Source organism: Mandrillus leucophaeus, unplaced genomic scaffold, assembly GCF_000951045.1.
Source record: "Mandrillus leucophaeus isolate KB7577 unplaced genomic scaffold, Mleu.le_1.0 Scaffold1151, whole genome shotgun sequence".
NCBI classification, from domain to species: Eukaryota; Metazoa; Chordata; class Mammalia; order Primates; family Cercopithecidae; genus Mandrillus; species Mandrillus leucophaeus.
In genome coordinates this window covers 123,467-147,298 of record NW_012099777.1, presented here as the reverse complement: position 1 = coordinate 147,298, position 23,832 = coordinate 123,467, and the positions used below count along the sequence as shown (strand labels likewise).

The 23,832-nt window shown below is 54.8% G+C and overlaps 1 long non-coding RNA gene across 1 annotated transcript in view; it reads left to right on the top strand.

The window, feature by feature from the left end:
* Positions 1-17,066: 17,066 nt before the first annotated feature.
* LOC105552398 overlaps positions 17,067-23,832 on the top strand; it is a 39,140-nt gene continuing 32,374 nt past the window's right edge. Inside the window, exon 1 of the long non-coding RNA XR_001008001.1 lies at positions 17,067-17,136. This is a non-coding gene — a long non-coding RNA (uncharacterized LOC105552398). The remainder of the gene's footprint in view (positions 17,137-23,832) is intronic.

The following is a 23,832-nucleotide window of genomic DNA, read 5'->3' as shown; positions in this document are numbered from 1 at the left end:
ATGGGCAATGGATGGACTGTGTCTGATGTCACCCCATGCACGTGGAACAGGGCAGCTGTCTTGTGTTCCCAGCCTCCGGTAAGTTCCTTGAGGGCACAGACGCTGTCTGGTTCATCTCTGCACCCCTGACAGTGCCCCGCTGGGTGCCTGGCCCGGTGCCCAGTGCTCCGTAGACCCTGGAGTTGTCGGAGAGAAGGTGCTTGGGCCATGGTAGCAGCAGGCGGAGGCCGGGCTTGTGTCCAGTGTTCAGGAAACTTGGAAACCTCCAAATGTGTCACCCCGATGTGATTTTGGTTTCTTCCCATCTCTTGTGCCTAAGGCACAATTATTGGGAACCTACAAAACCCATTGCTTAGGGAAAAGCCCACACCCAAATTTCTGCTAAGCAGGAGGAAGGTGCTGCGGTGGACGTGGTCTCGCAGTGCCTGTCCCCGGCTGCCTGGCTTACCACCTTCATCCCTGTGGCTGCTTCCTCCCCAGCGTCCTCAACAGCATATGTGCTCACGGCCCGGACCCCGCCCTGCTGGTCTGGCTGCATGGCTCCTGCACCCTGACTTCCTCCCCCTCTCCTCTTGTGCAGAGCAGCTCTGCCCATGCCCAGTGCCCGGTGCTCGCCCACAACAGAAGTCTCGCCCTGGAGCTCACCACACCCCAGCCCTGACCCTACAGCAGCCCCCACCAGTGAGTTCTGCCATTAGAGTCAGAATGTCTTTTTCCCTCTCCTGTGACAGGTTTGCATGCTACTTAGAATTTAGTTCTCCAAAGACCCCTGAATCACAGTCAGGGCCAGGCCCAGAGCAAGCTGAAGAAGGTCCTCACCCTCAGGGCTCTCAGAGCCAAGGGAGAGGAGTCTGGGGGGCTTTCGAGAGGCAGCAGGTTCAAGTCTGTGTCGCCCACGCGAGGCTCCTTCTCTCTCCAACCTCTTCACCACAGGGACTCTGGAATCCGGCTTTCCACACCCTGCATGGCTAGAACCACTAGTGCAGAACATGCAGCTCCACACTCAGCCTGCCTGACGCTCACCTGCGCTCACCTGGGCAGCAGCTCCACACCCAGCCTGCCTGCCCCTCACCTGCGCTCACCTGGGCAGCAGCTCCACACCCAGCCTGCCTGCCCCTCACCTGCGCTCACCTGGGCAGCAGCTCCACGCCCAGCCTGCCTGCCCCTCACCTGCGCTCACCTGGGCAGCAGCTCCACGCTCAGCCTGCCTGCCCCTCACCTGCAATCACTTGGGCAGCAGCTCCACACCCAGCCTGCCTGTCCCTCACCTGCGCTCACCTGGGCAGCAGCTCCACACCCAGCCTGCCTGCCCCTCACCTGCGCTCACCTGGGCAGCAGCTCCACACCCAGCCTGCCTGCCCCTCACCTGCGCTCACCTGGGCAGCAGCTCCACGCTCAGCCTGCCTGCCCCTCACCTGCAATCACTTGGGCAGCAGCTCCACACCCAGCCTGCCTGTCCCTCACCTGCACTCACCTGGGCAGCAGCTCCACACCCAGCCTGCCTGCCCCTCATCTGGGCTGCCCCTCCACACCCAGCCTGCCTGCCCCTCACCTGCACTCACCTGCCCCTCACCTGCACTCACCTGGGCTGGAGTTTAGCCATTCCTTCTGCAGCATCTGAGGTGTGGAAAGTCACATTGCTCCTCACAGGCCCCCAAAACAAGACAGACACAAGTCAAAGACAAAAAGCAAATGTTTGGTTTTTAAACTAGCTTAATAATCTGCTCAACTGGCCTCTCCTCTCTGAACTGTCTCAGGGATGCTGGTGGAAGAACTGAGGCCTACCTGCCCCGTGGATGCAGCCACCGCGTGGGCTCCCGCCCCAGGCCAGAGCCTACCATGAAGAAGGTCAGTGTTACCATTGAAGTTGGGGGGTGGTCCACAGAGGAAGGCTCCGGTCCAGAGCAGAGTCTGGGTGTCCTTAGAGTGCCTGTCCAGGCACAGTGGGGAGGACAATGCGTGGTCAGGTGGTGGGAGCAGTCCCCCTGACAGGTCTGCACTCAGAGTAAAAACGGTCGCACCAACCAGATGCCACTCAACAAAGGGCTCCCAACCGCCCCCAAAGCTCTGAGCCCTGGTTCTGAAAATTTGGCTCTGCCAGGGGAGGGAACACTGGCTGTTTGGGTCACACACTGTTGAGCAGATGCAAACATTCTGATTGCACACGTGACTACCATCTGGTCCTGTGGTGCACGCTCCACTCACATGCCCAGGGCCTTACATGTGATCTTCTGTTTAATCCCTACAAGGACTTCCTGGAGGAGACACCATTGTTTCCATTTTACAGAAAGGCAAAACCCAGAACCAATCAGCTCCTTACTCAAAGAGTCTCAGGCAGCCAAGGGCAGAGCTGGGCTCTACCCACTCCACCCAATGCCAAAGTGCTCACCACTGAGGCCACCCTGGGGCCCCTACTCAGGATGATCTTCCCAGGAAGCCGACCTCCCTGATCTACCCTGGTCTTCCCTGATTTACCCTGATCTACCCTGATACCCTGGTCTACCCTGATCTACCCTGATCTGTCCTGGTCTACCCTGATCTACCCTGATCTATCCTGGTCTACCCTGATCTACCCTGATCTACCCTGATCTACCCTGGTCCACCCTGATCTACCCTGGTCTACCCTGGTCTACCCTGATCTACCCTGGTCTTCCCTGATTTACCCTGATCTACCCTGATCTACCGTGATCTATCCTGGTCTACCCTGATCTACCCTGGTCTACCCTGCTCCACCCTGATCTACCCTGATCTACCCTGGTCTACCCTGCTCCACCCTGATCTACCCTGATCTACCCTGGTCCACCCTGATCTACCCTGGTCTACCCTGGTCTACCCTGATCTACCCTGATCTACCCTGATCTACCCTGGTCTACCCTGGTCTACCCTGGTCCACCCTGATCTACCCTGATCTACCCTGATCTACCCTGGTCTACCCTGATCTACCCAGATTTACCCTGGGCTGTGGCGGTGCTAGGACTGTAGGCCAGCTGAGTGGTGACAGGGTGAGACCCCAAGCTGGCCACTTCATCTTCTGCAACAACTGGCCAACCGGCTCACACAGAGTCACCTGAGAGCATGGCTGTTTAGAAAGCCGTGGTAGGTTTTACGTCCTCATAGAAGTAAAAACTCCTGCTTTGATGACACACAGGCCTATGCATAGGGCCTGGGGAAGCTCCCTCACCCCAAATTCTGTGAGCTGATTGTTCAGGGTGTGCAGTGGGCTGGGATCCTTAGTAAGCACCCAGACCCCCAAAGGTGACCAGGGGTGCTGACCAGTCATCCCTGGAGCTGAGAGGGCCCCATAGGCAGAAGCTGTGTCCTGACTCCCCGACAAGCTGCAGGACTAGAGTCACTTACCTAGCCTGGGGGTGAATAGCCCCACCTTCAGACGCCAGCCTGGGGGTGGACAGCCCCGCCTTCAGATGCCAGCCAGGCTGCGGGTGCACCAAGACCACCCCTGACGGGCAGAGTCTCGACTCTGGCAAAGCGTCTGCTGCCGAGCCTGAAAGCAGGAGTGGGCACCATGTGTGGCTGCACAACTCGCCCCTCTCCCCATGCAGGGCCTGTCTTTCTGGCCCCGTCACCCAGCCCTGGCCTCTAGCACAGCCCTGCTCAGTCCCTTACCCCTCAGTCCTGGGGCCTTGGAGGCAGGGCCCAGGCCAGGCCAGCATCTCCCATCTTCCTGCTTGGCTAGAGGAGCTTCCAGAACCTGTGTTCAGCTCTGGCAAGTGGGAGGAGAAGCTCTTTAGAATAACTACCTGCAGCGGCCATGGCCTCCCGGGGGCCACTGGGAGCAGCTGCCTCCCGCATCTCCAGAGCAGCTCTGCTAGTGGTGCTCAGAGCAGGGGCTGTCTCGGGGCCAGGGCTGCAGAGATGCTACCTTCTAAGCAGGGACTAGGGAGGACAAACAGCAAGCTTCTCTTCCAAAAAAAAAAAAAAAACAAATGTATTTCTCTCTCATTCTCCATCACAACTGCAAAGCAGAGAGCAGTAGCAATGAACCAGCAACTGTCAGGAAGCAGTTGTGAGCTGGGATGAGAATTCAGGCATAATCAGATGCTCAGCCAGCCCTCAGTTCTGGGGCTTTCTCCATCTGCTGGGCCACTTACCCCCTCCCTCACGGCATCCGAGGACACCCCTAGACACAGGGCGGACATAGATCCAGGCCTGGAAGCTTGGGGCTGTCTGATGCGGGAGGGCCACATGCAGGTCATGCAGGAGGATGGATGGGAAGGAGCTCGGGAAGCCGTCACGGTGACAAGGGCCTGGCCCCCCTCATCCCCTGCGCTCATCCTGCAGCAGCCGTCCCAAGGGTCCAAACCCCTTCCTTGTACCCAGATGGCTGCCCCTTGCTCTGTAGGCTGCCTGCTCTGCCTTGGCACCTGCACGCCACCCCCACCAAGCTCCCCGCTTTCTTCTCCTCTATGGGCCCCTTTCCCAAATATCCATTCACACCTGCAGAAAGAGCATGGCCTTTGGATGGGCCCAGGCTCTCAACACCCACCAGGCTGGTCTCTTTTGTAGCCTCTCAGGCATCAGCGGTTGTCCCTGGGATCTCCCTGGGCAGGGACAGGTCAGGCGGGTCATTCTCCTGGGACCACCGCACTCATTCCCAGGCTCTCCCTTGGGGGGGCTGCCCAGACCGCCCATCAGAACCTCTTCGAGGGTCATCCACATCCCACACGCAGGGGCCCTCGAGAGGCCCTGGATGCCCACCTCCCCACCTGGACGCCTCCACTTGGAGGGCAAGCCCAGAGCGTGGGGCCCGGCACACCCAGGCTGTCCTAGCCACCTCGGGCAGCGTCCCTGGGCTGTGGGACATGCAGGTCCTGCAGGAGGATGGATGGGAAGGAGCTCGGGAAGCCGTCACAGTGACAAGGGCTTGCCCAGAGAGCCAGAGAGGAGCCCCAGAATGTCCTCACTGGCCCACAGACATCAACTGTTGCTCCTCCCAGGCTCTGTGTTTTACAAGTGAAGCCCAAGGACAGAGAGAGGCAGTGGGCTGCCCACATCCCCACGACCACAATGTGGCCTTGTCCTGGGAGAGGCTGTTGGGGGGACCTCCGCAGCTCTTCTGTGGCTCTGTCTACCCCAGTGGGTCCAGTGGGCCCAGGGTCTGCTCTGAAACCCTCCTCTGCAGGCTCTGCTCTCCACAAGGCTCCAAGGTTCCACACGGACAACTTCCTCCCCATTCCCCTGCCCGTTCCCCAGGGAGCCGTCCTGTTCCAGGACCCAGGCAGGAGAGGAGGCACCTTTCCCATCCTAGCACCTACCCCGTCCCTGCCAGGCCACTTCACCGTGACCTCAGGCCATCCTCACCACAGCCACGGCAGAAGGGTAAGATCCCGACGAGGAAACTGAGGCTCAGCCAGGTAACGAGCCCGCCAGGTGGGAGGTGGCATCTGAAGGGCTGCCACCCTTGGGCGTGATGCCACCCCCAAGCTCCCAGCCACTGCACTCCACATGTGGCCATGGTGGCACAGGGGCTGCAGCTGCTGGTTCCCAGACAGCGGGTGCAGGAAGCCTGGGGAGGATGGGGCTCTGCAGCCTGGAGAGGAGCCCCTCCCCAACGGGGGAGCCCCTCCCGGACAGGGCACATGTGGCCACATGCCCACAGTCAGTTTACACCTCCAAAACCTGGGCAGTAGACGTCACCCAGGGGACACCCAGGCCAGGGAGGAGGGGGCAGTTGGCCCACACAGCTGGGTCATTGGGTCCATTCTGTGTGAGGAGTCGTCTCCAAGGGCAGGGGTAGCACAGTGCAGGCCCCCTGGTGGTCTCGGGGGCAGAACTGGGGGCTTCGTCTCTGTGCTGCCTCCATACCCTGGAACAGAAACACCAGGTAAACCCCAGGCTGACCAAGCTCATCCAGGCGGCCAGCACCTCAAGCCTGCTGTAGTGTGGCCGGGGGCCCTTCCCACCCCTCTGCAGCAGGTATGTGCCTCCTGCAGTGTGGGCGGAGGGGGAAGGGCAGACTTCCCACACTGTGCAAGCTTGGGGAATTGAGGAGGCTGAGCTGAAGGCCGCAGCACCCAAAGCCCCAGGAGAGGGGCTTCCAGCCAGCCTGGAAGTCACCGCAGAAGCAGGAGCGACTCTGCCCCTCCCAGCAGGAGCAGGCTGTGGGGACCATAACACCAGCTCTGCCAGGGGTGAGGACAACTCTGCCCAGCTGGGTGGGGTCTGTGGGGCTACATGAAGAACCCCGTAACCCACCGTGACCGGGCCCAGGCTGACCCCTGGGCGTCTGCCCTGCGTGGGAACTCTGCCCTGCGTGGGAACGGTGCTGGCAGAAGCCCCTTGTTTTGAGCAACTCATGGGCAAAGCGTTTTTAAGGGAGAAGAAACTTACTGTGCGACGGACAAAAGAAATAAAAATAAACACCATCCAAGTAATCCAGGGAAGAATCACCAACCCTGCCGACGATGTTTAATACATGAACTCCAGCCTCACCCACAGAGCCGGAGAGGGGAGGGTATGAACGAGGAAGACCTCAGGTGGCCTGGCTGGGTTTCCGCACTTGTTTTCCAAACAGAAGCAGGCCAACCGTCTGGAAAATGGGAGAGAGAGGCCTGGTGGCAGCAGGCCGGCCGATGGTTTGCACGTGGAACCCCCGAGAGCACACTGGCTCTGTGGGCACAGGGCGCTCCGTGGGTCCTGGTGTGCCGAAGCCCCGGTCCCAGATGCAGGAACCAGCTGTCCCTCCCAGGCCAGGCTGCTGTGTGAGCCTGAGCACATGTGGCTGCACCTCTCTGAGGCCCTGAGAGGTTAAGATTCTTAGCCTGGACGCCACAGGGTTGGGGGTGTCTGGAGATGTCCACCAGATTTTCCGAATGCAGTACAGCGTTGAATCTGGAGGCCACATCCGGGCCCGACTGGCACTGGGAGGCCCCATGAAGCTGGTTCCCCAGTGTATAGCTCAGGAAGGATTGGGGCATCATTCTCACTCAGGTTTTAATGTGCCCCTAATAATGGGGTTTCCTCACCCTTCGATGGGTGCCCTACACCCTGTGGTCCCCACTTCACCCTCTGTCCTGGAAGCTCCCAGTGCCTCAGCCTGCAGTGTGCAGTTCTCAGGAACGGGCCTCGGGAACGCGCACCGAGGAGCCTTCTGTGCTTAGACCTAACGTACTGAGTAAGCGGGAAGTAAATCTGCCACTGCAATGCCCTGCATTTTGGAAAGTTCCTGAGAAATTCTGCTTCCTCTGAATCACCTCACCATCCTCTACTGACCAGGGAGAGAACATAGTCATCCTTGTTCTGAAAACACAGCCTTATGGAAGCAGGATGAAATGTGGCCTGAAGGCCCCCGGATGTCAGTGCATATTTCAAGTCAGATCATGGGCCCCTCCGTGCATTCTTTGTGCTCTCCGTGTCTGGCCAGTGGGGGCAGCAGCCCACCCCTTCCCTGCTGCTCTGTTTCACCCTCCATGGCATCGATCTGGGCTGTGCTGTGGTGCCTAATGGACCTCCTCCAGATGCCTACCTGCGCTCCTGGTAATGGTCCTCACAGAGCACAGAGGGAGGGGCCCTGGGAACCGTCTCCCCCAGCCTTGTCCTCATGGCACTGGCATCGACTTCCAGAGCCCCCAACGTGTCTGTGTTGGGAGCAACCGAGGCATCAATCACCGGTGACCTCATCCTCCACTCGATAAAATGTGCATTATGACTTTTTTCCCTCCCAAGCCTCTCCAGGGACCCGGGGCTGATTGCAGCTGCTTACTGCAGGCCAAGCAGGAGGCAGGGGCAGACAGAAAGCCGGCATCTGTCAGGCACTGCACAGCGCCGTTCCTCTGCCCAGAGCCCAGGCTCCTCCCCAGCCTCTGGCTGTGCTGCCTCCCAGGAGATCTTCCCAGTGCCCCGTCCAAGCAGGTGTCACCTCGGCATTGTGCACTGCTGCCATTTGTCTGTCCCTTCTTAGCTCTCATGCCCCTACATAGGTGCACTTCTCATTAACTGTGTACCTGCTTCTTCTCCACCAAGCTTGTTCAGCCCTCGTAAGTGTCCACTGGTATCTGTTGAATGAATCAACCAAGAAAGGTGCCAAGCAGGGAGCCAGGTACTCAGTGTACATTGTTTTATGTGTTCATGGCAACATTCCTTAAATAAGTATAATTATCTCCACTTTATAGATGAGAAAAATTAGATTCAGAGAAATTAATAGCCCAAAGCTAGAATTTCAAATCCAAATATTGCTCTAAGGCATTTTGTCAGCAGACACAGCACAAGAAGAGAATGTTTCTCTCTTGTGAAACATTCTTAAGGTCGACCCAGGCCAGCTTACGGAGCAAACATCCCGTGGGAGGCTAGGGTGGCATTGTGACGATGGACGCAACTACCCCCTCCTGTTAGCTCCCACAACAGCTGTTCTATGCCTCCCTTTGACCTTTCCTAGTACAACTTCTCACTGACTTGTATTCTCATGATTTCTGATATTTCTCAGTCTCCAGCTGGATCTCAGTTGATGGGGGACAGCAGTCTCATTTGAATAATGCTCATATTCCCCAGACTGAAGGAATTTTCCCTGCCCCACACAATTCTGTTCTGAGATAATTGTGCGGGTGTGTAGAAATTTCTTATTGGTATGCTTTACTCCCTAATAGAATGTGAGCTCCTGGTGGTCAAGAGTTGTTTTATTCAATTCTTTTTCTCCTGAATTTAGCACAGGTGCCTTACTACCTTGTAGTAAGGTATGATAAGTGGTGGATAGATGGATAAATAGATGGATGACTGGGTGGATGGATGGATGGATGGATGGATGGATGGATGGAAGGATGGATGGAAGGATGGATGGATGGATGGATGGATGGATGGATGGATGGAAGGATGGGATGGATGGATAGATGGGTGGATGAATGAATGGATAGATGGATGGATGGATGGATGGATGGATGGATGGATGGATGGGATGGATGGATAGATGGGTGGATGAATGAATGGATAGATGAGTGGAGAACTGGATGGATAGATAGATGAATAGATGAATGGTTGCATAAGTAAGTGGGTAGTGGATGGGTGGATTGATGTGTGGGTGGGTGTGCTGATGGATAAGTAGATGGATGGATAAATGGATGGATGGATGAATAGAAGGATGAGTGAGTGGATGGATAGATGGATGGATGGATGGGATAAATGGATAGATAGGTGGATGGATGGGTGGACAAATGGATGAATGGAGAGATGAATGGATAGACGGTTGCATAAATAAATGGGTAGTGAATTGGCGGATTGATGCATAGATGGGTGGATGGACAGGTGGATGGATGGATGAATGAATGAAAGGATGGGTGAATGGATAGATGAATGGATGGATGAAAGGGATGGGATGGATAGATGATAGATTGATGGATGCGTGGAAGGGTGAATGGCAAATGGATGGATGAATAGACGAATGGATAGATGGTTGCATAAATAAATGGGTAGTGGATGGGTGGACTGATGCGTGGGTGGAGGGGTAGGTAGATAGGTGAATGGATGGATGAATGAATGAAAGGATGGGTGAGTAGATGGATGGATGGATAGATGGGTGGGTGGGCGAGTGAGTAGATGGATGGGTGATAGGTGGATGGACAAGTAAATGAGTGAATGGAAGAGTTGGTGGATGGACAGACGAATGGATAGGTGGATGTATGAATGATGGGTGGATGAACGGACGAGTAGGTATGTGGATGCATGAGTGGATGGATGGATAAGTGCATGGATGAGTGGATGAAAGAATGAAAGTCAGGCATGCTCAAGTGATGATTACGGTCTCTTCTAAAAGATTTTTTGAGAGCTACTTAGAGATGTAAGTATCTGTGAATGTTGCCAGTTACCATCAAGTGGAGAACATTTCCCAGTTGTAGTCACAGAGAGAAATGACGGTGGAAGAAGGGTCAGAAAGATGTGGTATCGCTGGCCTCAGATATGGATAAAGGGGCCACAAGCCAAGAAATGTAGGTGGCCTCTAGACACTGGAAAAGATGAAGAAATGCATTCACCCTTTCAGCCTACAGAAGGAACACAACCCTGCCCTGCAGACACCTTGATTTTAGCCCAGTGAGCCTGAGCTGGAGTTCTGGCCAACAGAACTGTGAGGTAATCACTGAGTGCTGTCATAAGCCACTAAATGTGTGGCAATTTTCTGTAGCAGAAACAGAAAATTAATATGGGGGATTTGCTGTTTAATAGAGAAGTGGGCAAAGAGCTTGAGTGATGTCTCTGTATGGGGCCCAGGGAAAGCAGCCTTTCCTCTAAAAGGGCTTGGACCCAGCCTGCTGGGTTAGCCAGTGGACCCTCCCTGGGAGGCCTGAGCATGGCTCTGTTAGCCTCCTTCGCAGGTGACACATGGCCGTGGGAAGGAAGCTGCCTTGTGTTCACTCGCATCAGTGTGCATTATTCTTCACACTGGAAATAGGACTGTCATTTATGAAGTAGTGCCAGAGCCAGTGGGTGCAAGATCTGCCCAGGAACCAGGGCGCTGGGAGCTGGTGCCTTTCTGACTGCAGATGGAGAGACCAGGACCAACAAAGCTCACGTGATGTGCCCAAGTGTAGAGGGCCCCAGATAGCGACCCTTGTTGGGTAGCCCCCAAAGCCTGGGCTCCTGGGCGTGGCTGGAGTGAGGTTTTCTGCAGTGCGGTCTTATTTCAGAGACACTGGTGCGCTGGCAAGTCGGGGGAAAGCCCCCGGCCTGGAATCGCACGGCCTCTGCTCTGATGCTTTGAAAACACTGTTTATCAGGCACGCTTCCTCCATTCTCCTGTGTAAAGCCGATCTTTTTCATTTCTCATTCCTTACACCTAATATCCGAGTGCTTTCCAAGCAAAAGCACACTCCTGTCCACAGGGCATGTGAGACTGAAACAGCTGCTATATTTAACAAAAAAACACATCCTGTTGCCATGACAACCTGCGTCTAAAATTAGAAACGCCACATACCACGGGGTAGATGCCATGAAACGGGCTGCTCCCGTCACTCTCTTCGATTCTCCAGGCAGGGGTTGGGTGATCCTGGCCCGCACCGCATCCTGCAGTGGATTTGTATCAGACGGACTCCGTGTGGGTAGACAAAAATGTCTTTCCAATTTCCTCAGACCCCTGCCAGCCCCGTGCATGGGTGGGCTCCTTGTGTTCCTGGTTCCCAACGGTTTGTCTGTCAAGCTGAGGTCGCCTCTCAGGAAGCATGGACAGAGGCATCTGGGAGGGAGGTGGTCAGGGGTCCAGGACTGGAGAGCCAGCTGGGTGTCCCTGGTGACACAGCAGTCCCCTCCCTAACCGCCCTTCCCACTCTCACATGACCAGTGCTTTGCTGGCATTTCAGAGGGCTTGGCCCTCAGCACCTTCCCACATCTCAGAATCAACTCTCTGAGCACTGCCCACTCAGGCCTGACCCATCTCACCACACGGGAGGCTGCTCAGGGCCCTGGACCCTTGTGGCTCCCCCTGCCACGTCCCCGGCCAGGCAGCCTCATGGGCAATCTTCTTGCCTCTCAGATGTGCATGACTCCTTCCCACCTTCCATGCCTGCGAGGCGCTGCCAGGCTACCCCTCTCTCCTGTCCCCTGGATACCGGCCCTGCCCTCGGAGGAGGTTGCCCGCAGGCCCCGACCCCAGTCCGTCTGCTCCTCCACCACGTGTGTTTCTGAAACGAGCAAGGCTCAGATGCCTAAACCCTGCTTGGCATGCAGCCTTTGCTACCCCATGAGCTACTTGGTTGAGGTCCTGGGCATCTGGGCCCAGAAGGGAGTTCCCCTGGCTGTGTAGTTGTCATTGTCTCTGATATGGTTTGGACCTGTGTCTCCGTCCAAATCTCACCTCGAATTGTAATGCCCAGTGTTGGAGATGGGGCCCGGGGGGAGGTGATCAGCTCATGGGAGTGGAGTTCCCGTGACTTAGCACCATCTTCTCGGTACTGTTTAGTGGGTGAGTTCTCACGGGATGTGGTTGTTTAAGAGTGCGGCACCTCCCCGCTGTCTCTCTTGTTCCTGCTTCAGCCACGTGAGATGTGCCTGCTTGCCCTTCGCCTTCTGCCGTGACTGTAAGTTTCCTGAGGCCTCCCCCACCATGCTTCCTGTACAGCCTGCAGAACTATGAGCCAATTAAAACTCTTTTCTTTATAAATTACCTAGTCTCAGGTATTTCTTTACAGCAGCACAAGTCTCAGGTATTTCTTTATAACAGCACTTTAGAGCCACACAGTAGCATTGATTGTTTGTGCGTGGTTCTGTGAGTTTTAACAGACATAGAGATTTGTGTAACCACCACCACATTCCATCAGCACGACACCCCCCTGCTGCCCCGTGTAGCCACACCCTCCTGCACCGAAACCCCTGGGGCTGCTGACCTGTTTAACATCCCCACGGTGGTGTCTCTTCAAGAACGGAGCAGATTCAGTCCCACAGTGCACAGCTACCTTCGCTCAGCGTGACTTCTTGAGACCCACCCCAGGTTGTTGCCTGTATCAAGTTAGTTCTTTTTTATTTCTGGGAAGTGGTCCGTGACACAAACGTGCTGTCATTTATTCCACTGTTAAAGGGCATTTGGGCTTTTCCAGTGTTTGGTGATTATGACTAGAGTTGCTATAAACATCCACATTCAGGTTTTTATTTATCTAGAGAAAATGCCCAGGGACCTAGACTGCTGAGTCATATAGTGGTATGTGGCTGACATTTTAGGGCACAGCCAAGCCAGTTTCCAGGAGGGTGTCCCCCTTTTGCACTCCCCCCAGCGGCGTTCTCACCTGCACGTGTACTGTTTTACCACACTGTTCTCACAGATATGTTTGGCTGTGCAGGTAGGGCTGTCACCCAGTTTTTAAGGGACTACACTGTCTTTCCACCCCTAGTGAAAGCTAATTTCTAGTTAACTCTTTATAAGCAAGAAATTAGCTTCCATTAGGGTTGGAAAGACAGTGCTGTCCTTTAAAAACTGGGCGACAGCCAAAGAGTTAGCTGGCTGAGTGAGGTGGCTCATGCCCGTAATCCCAGCACCTGGTGAGGCTGAGGCAAGCCGATCACCTGAGGTTAGGAATTTGAAACCGGCCTGGCCAAAGGGTGAAACCCCATCTCTACTAAAAATACATAAAATAGCCGGGTGCGGTGGTTCACGCCTGTAGTCCCAGCTACTCGGGGGACTGAGGCAGGAGAATCACCTGAATACGGGAGGTGGAGGTTGCAGTGAGCAGAGATCGCATCACTGAACTCCAGACTGGGTGACAGAGCGAGACTCCTTCTCAAAAAACAAACAAACAAACAAACAAGAGTTAGCCAAGGTTTCCCAAGGTCTGTGTTTTGCAGGAGAACTATCCGGGCTGCTCTAACACATGCTGCCAGTATTCACTTTACAGTCTTGTGGAGACATTTGCCAGGGTGTACAGCAGTAAGTAATGATAAAGCTCGTCTGTATCCAGCACTTAGGAGTGGGCTGGCACCTGCACGGCCACACTGACTCCCCACAGCCCTGTGCGGTGGGCGATGGCACAGCTGAGCTTTGCTGCTGAGACGCTTGCCTGCCTGGGGACACACAAGCTCAGAGAAATTTACACGAAGCTAATAAGACTGAAGTTCCAGGAGCTCTAATGTGTAGTTCCCATCCAATGGGAAAAAATTCTTACGAGGAATTTGTAATTTTTGCCACCTGAAAACCCACTATCTGTTCAACAAAAGTGAAATTAGTTCAGAATATCAATCCGAAATTTTTAAGAACATTCACTACCCAAGAAAACATAAAAAGCATTAATATTTTACAGATCAGGTGTGAAAGAAATATGGCAGAGATTTTCCCAAATTTGACAAGAATCCTAAAATTTCTCTCGTCGTTACCAACAATAGGCTGCCAAGTTAAAATGAACTTTTCTAAACTGTCAACAACTAAGAGAAAAAAGAGGTCACTCACGTTGGAGGAGACTGGATTATCTTTCCATTTTCGTCATAGAAATGATGTTGTGTGCTTGTATGAAGAGACCATGAAAAAGTATACAGACAAAATTTGGAGAGAAATGTACAACAGGCTGATAATTAGTAAATGACTGATGCTGCTATTTTTCTTCATTTTGTGATGCTTGTGGTGTTTGTCAGTTTTTAAAGAGTCGTAATTGGTTGCAATTTTCTTCTCATTCAAAGTAACTGTTCACTTTTATGCTTAAATTTGTGTTTATAATTTTTCTCTTTTTCTTGCAGGTCTCCAAGGTTGTAGCGTCTTCAGGCCCCACACACCTGGGTCCACTGCACAGGGTAGGGGTGTCAGAGCCTGACTGTAAACATCTTTGCAGCTTCGCCTGCAGGTGGAGGTCAGGGCAGCCGAAAGTGCAGGCCAGCACAGCCTTGGGGGCTTGGGCTCTGGGGACAGCCCACAGGGCATTCCGAGTGTGGTCCAGGGCAGCAGGAGCGGCTCCTGGCAGATCGGCTGGTGACAATCTCCTGTGAGTGGGAGGAGTGGAGGTGGGGTCTGTTTCCAGAGCCCCCACAAACTTTCACTTCATTTCATTGCCTTTTCAATGCCCTTGTGCCGCTGCGCGTGAGCTGGATACAGGACCTTCTTCCTGGAGAAGGGAGGTGTCACATTGCACTGGGAGCCTGTGCCAGAACTGCACGCCGTGAGGATGGGGGATTCTGCAGCGTCTTCACGTGCCCCTTTCTGGACACCACTTCCACTCTTCCATCCTCATTCACGAGCATGTGGCTTGATCATTATGCCCTGGTCTCCCAGGAGATCATGGTCAGAGTGCAAGACCATGGAAAAACAGTGTTAAACCAAATCTGCTTCTTTTTGGTTTCACTGGTTTATTGCCTATTGTCATCCCTTCCACTAGCAGGTGGCTCTCACTGTACACATAACAAGTTATCCACCTGGGCCAGTGTGCTAGGAAGCATGTGCCGTGGCTATTGTCTAATGCTGTGTAACAAACCCCAACTCTTGATGCTAATAACAATGACAACCTTTATTTTGTTCATGAATCTGCTGGGTGGGACAGCTTCTCCCTGTGCCGTGGACGCCAGCGGAGAGGGTTTACAGGCTGGGTCTGAAGTGGCCTGAATGTTCACTCATGTCTGGTGGCTGATGCTGACTGTGGGCAGGGACCTTGCAGGGGCTGTCAGCCAGAGCACCTGGGCTTCCTCACACTGTGGTGGCTTGATTACAAGGTCAAGGTGCTGACAGAAAGGAAGTCCAAGAAGAAGCTGTCTCATCTTGCCTGTCCTGGCCTTGGAAGTCATATGGTGTCACTTCTGCAGCATTTTATTCAGTGAGGTGGCCCTCAAGTCTCATAAGTTCCAAGAGCAGGAGAAAGAGATTCACTACTTGGCAGGAGTGGTGGCAAGTTCTGGATGAGTGTGCAGGACTGGAGCAGTGTTGTGGGGAGACCCAAGCTGCCACGTGGCATGCGTGTCAGGCATTCTAAGATGCCCCAGTGAAGTGATTCATTGTTAGGACACATGCATTAGACACAACATTTTTTGGCATGGTGAAGATGTCTGGGGGGTGTGTTGGTTGGAGCAAGTCAACATTACTTTAAAATTACTTTCTCAGGGAACATCAACCCTGACCCACGTTCTTACTTCTGAGTGAGGCAGCCCCGCCCCGATGCTGGACTCTGTTGAGAGCCTCTGTTTCCACAGAACACACGGGTCCCACTCACTCCCAGCAGCCCAATGGAAAAGGCACGTGGTTCCAAGACTCATCTCCCACCTGAGTAGTAAAGGCCAGGTATTTGCGGGGGACCACAAGCTTGCCTGATATCATCAGAGTCCTTGGTCGAGGGACTAGAATGTATGCTGTGTTCCCTGGAGGGCATCTATCCTTCTGCTTTTGCCCCATAATCTCTCCTTCTCTGTCCATCCTCCAATTCAAGCAGGTGGTCAGCAGCGCCAGGCTCGTTGCCTTACAGAGGGTCATGACTTAGTCAAAGCAGAAATCTCATCCCCTGCGAGAATTTATGGATTTTGTTTCCAAAAACGCAAGCCCTTGGGTTTCAGTGGAAGAGCAAGAATCTGAAGTACAGAGTATCTTAGCCAGAAGCATGAAGGGAAAATACCTTCCAGCAAGTGAGACAGAGCATCTCCTGGGCTGGGGGAGCCGATGAGGGCAGGGAGCCTTGCAGGTCCTGGAGGAAGGGGCTTCCACCCGGGTGGGGCAGAGCCTGACTGTGGTCACTCTCCTCACCATGTCCTGTGGCTCCTGGACCTTCGCTAGGTTGCCTTCCCAGCGTCCTCGTGGTCAGGTGTGGTCACCTGATGAGACAGGCAAGCAGAAGTGAAGTGTGCTGCCCCAGGACAGGTGGACAAAGCACAGGCCTGCCTTTGTGCCTGTGAGAGGCAGCCTCCAAGATGCCCAGCAATCCCCACCTCCTGGCATTCACACCCTTGTGGGACCCCTCTCCTTGAGTATGGAAGGGACTACACAGAACACTGCAGAAGTAATGGGGTGGGACATAAAAAGACGGTGGCTTCTGTTCTGCTCTCACTGTCCTGTCCCAGCACCCTCCCTCTCTCCCGTTCTCCCTTATTTTAATGAGGCCAGCTGCCATGCTGTGCACTACACCAGGCAGAGGCCCCCATGGCAAGGGCCTGAGCACAGACTGGAGCCAACAGTCATCCAGGGACAAAGGCTCCAAGTCCAAGAGTCCATGAGGATCTGAATTCTACCAACAACCACGAATGAGCTTAGACATGGAACCCACTCCAGTTGAACCTTCGGATAAAACCCAAGCCCCTGCTGAGGGCTTGACTCCACCCTCATCCAAGAATACAAGGTGGGGGCACTCAGTTGAGCTGTGCATGGATTTCCAACCCCCAGAAACTGTGAGATCATAACTGTTTCTGGTTTGAAGCCACTAAGTTGTGGGGGTGATTTGTTCTGCATCAGTAGATATAACTGTCGCGTGTTTCCCATCTGCTGGCTGAATGCAGCATCCTCCGCTGACCTGGGGGAGGGCAAAAGTGCAGAAGGAAGGTTTCCACGGACCAGGAGCACCTGCTGTGCGGGACAGTCAGGAGGCAACAAAGTCGACTGTGTCGAGAGACTGAAATTTGTTGTTGTTCCTGCACCCATCGCTCCCCTGAGATGGAGTGGCTGTGTGCTGCATCTCGGCAGAAAACCCGCATCATGTGGGAATAAATCAGGCTGCGTGTGATAAAATACCCGGAAAACAATGGTGTAAACCAGTAAGTGTGTTTTTCTCACGGGGCAGGTGGTTTGGGGGTCAGTGCTGGTTGGTGTTGGCTCAGCAGCTGTACATCCGGGCAGAGGCTCTGTGGCTCTCCTGGCCTTTCTCTCGCCTTTGCGGGATGTCTGCTGCTCCTCCAGGCTTTGTGTCCACTCTTGAAGAGCAGTGCCAGCTGTTTTGCCATTTCCATGAGGAAAGGAAAAGGTGTCTCAGATGTCCCTGGCACGCTTCTCCTTGGTCAGAGTGTGTCACTTGGCAGCTCCTGGCTGTTTCCCTGAGTGGAAGAAGTGCCTCCTCAGCTCACTCCCTCTGCTAACTGCAGCATCTCCGGCTTGCTTCATGCGTCTTCTTTCTGCTGATGTGTTATCCTTCTCCTCCAGGCTGCAAAGAAGGGTCTGGCCTGGAAACCTGAATTCCAGTCACGGTGCAGCCCTCAGCCTTGTTTGTGGCTTTGGCCACGTGTCTTTCTTCTCTGAGCTGTTATGTTCTTCTACACAAGGGATTCCGTTTCAAGGACCAGCTAAATCATTTGGGAATTTTAAGATTCATGGATAAAAGGAGGCCTGGAAAGAAATGAAAAAGAAGCAGAATTCCATTAGGAATGCCTAGCAGTGAAGCTGGGAGTGCACTCCCGCTGGCTGAGGGGCTCCTGGAAAAGGGGGTCTGCCAGGTGACAGAGGTGGAGAGAGGGTAGGGCAACGGGAAGGGCCACGTGGCAGGATGAGAAGGCAGTGGCAATGCCAGAGATAAGACGGGCTCTGCAGATTTTGCCTTTAGAGCAACTAGAATTTCTCTTTGGCCAAAAGACATGTTTGTAGCGAGGGAGAATCTGGCCGAGGACACTTCTGCTTGTGTGCATTTCTTTTAGGCATAACATCAGCTCTCAGGGCACGGGCAGTGCTTTCTCTCCCTCACACGGAGCAGGTGGCCCTTCCTCAGAGGACGGCCTCAGGCACCATCAGACCCGTTAGAGAATCACAGCCCAGCGCCTGCCAAGCACACCCGCCACCTCCTGGAACCTGCAGTTCTTGTCTTACTTACAAATGATACCAAATGCCTGGGCAGCCCCCTGTTCTCCACATTTTCTGGATTTGTGCCGTCTGCTTTGCTTTGCACAATATTTTTGCGCACAGTATCACTTGCCCTTCATGGCAGCTCCTGTGACGGGTGACAGCTTCCTCTGGAGACCCTTTGTGACGTGTCCATCCAGGCCCAGTGAGACCTTCTGTGACCGCCCATTGGGGTCCAGTGAAGGAGCCCCATGTATCCTGAGCACAGAGGGCCTGTTGTCCAGCTCACAAGTCAAGAAAGGAACTCCGCAGCTCCCTGGCATTCTTCCCGGGTCCCCAGCAAGATCATCCTAGGTGTGCCGAGGTCAGAGCCCACAGAAGTGACCCCATAGGTAAAGTCTGCAGGTGTAGCCACCTGCTCTTTGTGACTCCAGGGACCACTGGTGGAGTCCAGTGGGGACCTCCTCATACACACACGTCCACTGGAGAACATGGGGCCCTCCTATCTAGAGACAGCTGCAGAAAGGCCTTGAGCAACTAGCATATGAAGTTGAAATGCTTCACCGGCCACTCTTCTTCCTCCTATGCACTGTACTTCCTTCTCAGATGCCCCAGTTGCTGAAAAAGATCCATCCTGTAGGGTTAGGGAGTACCCAGGTGTGGAAATGAGGGATTCCTGGCCCTTTCCACTGCTGCCTGGGGGCAGAGGAGGCCCTGCCATCAACTCAGGCTGCAGCTGCAGGTGCATGCGGAAGAGGCTGGAGGTTCACCGGCCTTTCAAGGGTAGGCGGTAACAGACAAAATCTTAGGCTGTGCAAACGTGAGGGACAAAATACACGGCTGTGTGGGAACTAAGGTGATCTCACTGTCAGAAAAGGGGTCTCCATGCCATGCAGCAGGGCCCTGAGCATCACATGCCACTCGCCCAAGCTGGGAAGAAAGTGCAGTGATTCACCCTTTCCTAGATGAGGAAACTGAGGCTCAGGGATGTGGAGTGGCTCAGGAGAATTCATAGATGAGGTTCAGAGCCGGCAGCCTGGCCTGGGACTTCTGAATTTCAAGGGTTGACCCCTTTGCAGGCTCTAGGCCTGGCCACCCTAAGTGGGGAGTGGGGATGGCTGTTCTTCCTGCCCTCTGGCCTGGTGCTAATTCCCCCGAACTGATCTTTCTCCTCCTGGCGTCCTCTTGCCCACCCCTCCCCACTTCCGCAGGCTCCCCAAGAGTCAGGCAGGGCCACAGGCTTATGGGACTTCACAGCGTGCCAGGCAACATTCAGCCTTAGCTCTTGACCTGGTCAAAGGGAGGGAGGCCCCTGGAAAGGGTTCTTCTCTCTAATGGGAAACAGCTGAGCAGCACACCCCACCATCACCGCCATGACAGGAGGACTGCTGAGCAGCGCACCCCACCATCACCGCCATGACAGGAGGACTGCTGAGCAGCGCACCCCACCATCACCACCGTGACGGGAGGACTGCTGAGCAGCGCACCCCACCATCACCACCGTGACAGGAGGACTGCTGAGCAGCGCACCCCACCATCACCGCCATGACGGGAGGACTGCTGAGCAGCGCACCCCACCATCACCGCCGTGACAGGAGGACTGCTGAGCAGCGCACCCCACCATCACCGCCATGACGGGAGGACTGCCCAGACATGTCTTCCCAGAGCAACGTGACCAGCTTCCCCTCTCTCTCTTTCTGTCTCTATCTCTCAGCCCCCTTCACCCCCAAACTGCAGACTGGTGAGCTCAGGGACTGACGGTTGTTATTTCAACCAAGTTCAGGAGTCACGTGTTACACAGCAGCAGATGCTCGGAACACCCTGTCATCCCCACACGGCAGATTCAAGTTCCTCTAGCACTTATTGAGTGCCTTCTGCATGCCGACTCGGAGCCTTCACACTCTCTTGCCCAGCAGCCCAGGGCAGTCGATCTCCTGTGGACACGTCGCCTCCCCTCGTGTGCAGGGTCCGTTCACACGGCCGCTCATCTCCTGGGATGAGTTTTCAGAGTGTGTCTTTGCAGGCGTCCCTGTGGGAAGCAGGTTCGAATGGGGGGTGCATAGGGAGGTACCTGGGGAGACATGTCGAAGCGTCCACTCCTAGGGAGCTTTGCTTTATCCCCAGGTGTCCTTGGTTTGGGTGAAGGGACAGGATTTCAAAGCAGCCTTTCCTTCTGTCCTGCTCCCTGCCTCTCAGATGAGGATGTCCTGCCAACTGCTGGCCTCTGTAGGTGACCGTGCCAGGGACAGCCGCACCCCATATGGAGCACAGAGGCTGGTGGCTGGCGGGCCTGTGACCACCATGCCGCCAAAACACGTTACTGGTGTCCAGATGTTTCTCTTCACACATCCCGGAGCTGTTTGAGGGCAGGGCTGTATCAGAGTCACCCGTGCACACTCACACGCAGCACGGTGCCCTGGGGACCTCGCCAGCACCACCCAGAACCTTTTGCTGGAGAAGCCGGCGGTCATAGTGATGGGAGGTGGAGAGTATAGTCTGGCTGTTGGCCGTGCTTGAGTCCTCACCTCCGTGTGTGCTGTGGCCACCTTAGCACAGAAGCACATGCTGTGATTCTAAGAGGGACAACGTGTGTGTTCTGAGTCTTGCTGAAGGCTACAGGGTTCCAGGGAGGAGGCTCCTACCCACAAGGGCAGGGGTGCCCTGCAGTGGCCAACTCCTGGCCTCCAGGTGGCCAACCACTCTGCTTCCCCCTCCTCCCTGGGTTTCCGTCAGTTTCCCATCTGCTCCCACAGACTCATCTGCTGGGGACAGCCAGTTCAATCGTAAGAAAAGAAAGGCAGATGCTGTAGGTGACATTTTTTTGGCAGTCTCCAGAGAAAACAGGAATCTGGACTCAGGAGAAATGCTGTGTGCAATGGAAGATGCTGCTGCCCACTCACCTGGGTCAGGACTCAGGGAAGTTCGAGGGCCTCCCGTGAGACGGCGTGCCCTCAAGGGCGTGGTGGGGGCCACGTTGGGACCAGTCTTTCCTCGGGGGCTCAAGGAGCGCACGTCCATATTTTCATATTGGTTTAACTTCATGCTGGCCATTGGCAAAGATAAATTTAAAAAAAAAAAAAAATCAAAGACATTGTCAGTGGGGAAGGGAGTTTTCCAGATGAATCAGAATCCATTAATTTTATCCCCACACATTTGGTGACTGAATATTCACATGACATACGCACAATAGAGGGATGCAAACCTGTCCCCAGCACACTTGTGTGCCGAGGTGACGTGGCAGGCGCGGTGTCTTCGTCTCCCAGCACTGCCAGTCTCCCTAAGGAGCCCCCGGACTGACTGCAGACCCGGCCCGAGGCGTCAATGCCAACCAGCCCATGAGGGAGAAGTTCAGCCTGTCCAACTTGACTCCCTCCCTCTGCTCCTCTGTGCGAAGGTGCCTGTGCCTGCAGGGCTGAGGGAGGTTGGCTTAGGGACCCCACCTGATCTGGATGAAGCCTGAAGATCCACAGGCCTCTGGGGAGACCCTGGGCAGGCCCCACACCTGGTCGCTTTCCTGCATCTCCTCAGGGAGGTGTGGCACAGAGGCCTGGGCTCAGTGTCTCCTACCCACGGGCTGCTGTGCTCAGTTTCACGGTTTCACCCTCGGGGCCTCTGTGTCTGCAAGGGAGCTCAGTCAGCAGCTGTACAGGCCTAGGGCTCCCCACCTGCCTTGCCGCTCCCATAACAGTGAGCACTCAGTACTGATGCCGGAATGGCAAGCCCTGACACAGAGCCATGTTTCTAGCAGTTATTTGAACCCCAGGGGTTTATTGTGGCAGATGCATTCCAGAAGCCACACCTGGATTGGGGTGTGAAGCTTGAACACTGCTCCAGGCCTGATGGACCCGGGTGATGAGGTTGCACCATGGCCACAAGCACAGCTTTTGGGCGGTGGAGAAGGTGCACTGAGAGACCGATGCTGTGCCTTCAATGGACCTGGGCACCACCTGGCATAGGGCACCCTCAACCTGCCATCATCTACATCTCGGGAGGCTAGGCGACAGTTCCAGAACAACCACAGGAGTGGTCCCTGCCTGGTGCTCCTCCCAGGGGCAGGAGACCCCTCTCCTGGGCCAACCTCAGGCACTACGTGGCCTTCACTGCTCCTGAAAGTGACTGGCTGGGAGAGGCTTTGGAGCTAACAAGGCCCAGAGTTGCAGAGCACAAGGTTCTCTAGAAATCCCTCTCCCCTGTCATGGACTGGGAAACTGAGGCGGGGAAGAGGGAGCAGAGGCAGAGTCCCATGGCTGACCATTCGTTCTGCAAATTCTGAATGCCCAGCAGTGTGCTTTTTAAAGCTTTACTGAGGTATAATTTACACGTCATAAAATTCACCCACCGAGCAAGCATACAATTGCATGTTTTTCGGTAAAATTACAGATTTGTGAAGCCATCTTCACATTCCAGTTTTACAACTTTTTTATCACCCCAGAATCCTCTCGAGCCTGCTTGCCGTCAGCCCCCAGTTCCACCCTCAGCCCCAGGCACTGCTGGTGTATGCTCTGTCTCTCCCAGCGGCACTTTCCGTGGATGAGGGGTGAATATCCAAACCTAATCAGGTACCAGGCAGGCATCATGGGCATTCAACCCTTGAGTGCTGACACCCATGCTCAGAAGGGCTCCATGCTTGGGGTTCAGAGCTCTGCAGTCCTGCTCCTGCAACCCCTGGTCACTTTTTCTTCAGTCTGTTTTGTAAGCACTATCTGATGAGGCCAAGTCGCATGTTCCAGGCATGGAGCCTGGGCCCACACACCTCCCGCCCCTTCCCACTGATGTCCTTAGTCCACACTCCAACCCCCACCCTCTCTTCCCAGGGCCACTGCCCGCCTCTCCCAAAGCAGTGACTGGGTCTTGTTAGCAGGGGGTGACCTGCTTTCCTGAGTCACTTTCCATCCTGGTGGCAGCCTGGGCCCTGCGTGGTGAGGGTCACGGTTGGGTCTGGCACCATGCAGCAACTTGGGTGGAACCAGGAGATGACTGTCTCCCATCCTGGGCTGGACGGTGGCTCAGCAAAGTCAATCCCTCACACATCCTCGATCCAGGTCCCGTGCGTGCCCCGGCTCTGAGGTTCAGCCTGTTGGTAGTGTTGTCTCCTGGGTGCTGGGGAGACAGATGCATGGAGCTGGTGCTGACGGCACACATGCCGGGCTGTGGAGTGGGGTCCAGGGTGCCTGTGAGGGTCTGCACTCCCCAAGCATCCCACGCCACCAAAGGAGTGTGACATTCAACATCAAATAACCCAGTGGCTGCTGGCCACCCCCATCAGCACCCTCCCTTTACCTACCTCCCTTTATGCTGCACATCTGCACATCACGCAGGACAGCTCACTGCACCGGAGCACTTTCGGGACTATGAGGCAGCTCCTGTGGCCTTCCTGGCCTCGAGGTCTCCCTGACGTCTCTTGACTCTGGGCTCCATCCACCCAGCCAAGGGCTGTTGTTGCTTGTCCCAAACACCAGGTAATTCATGAGAGGATACGTCTTGTGAGTGCTGAGACCCTCACATGCCCAGCCAGGAACAGAGAAGAGCAGGCATGAGGAGAGCTTCATCTTCTCCTTGTCCCACCAGGAAATCTTTGAATTCAGATTTCTAATGTCAGATGACAATGAATCTGGGTTCATGTTTAAAGCAAGCATCTCTTACTATGGGCTGTTTTCATGAACTTGGGACTTGGGAAGGCTGTA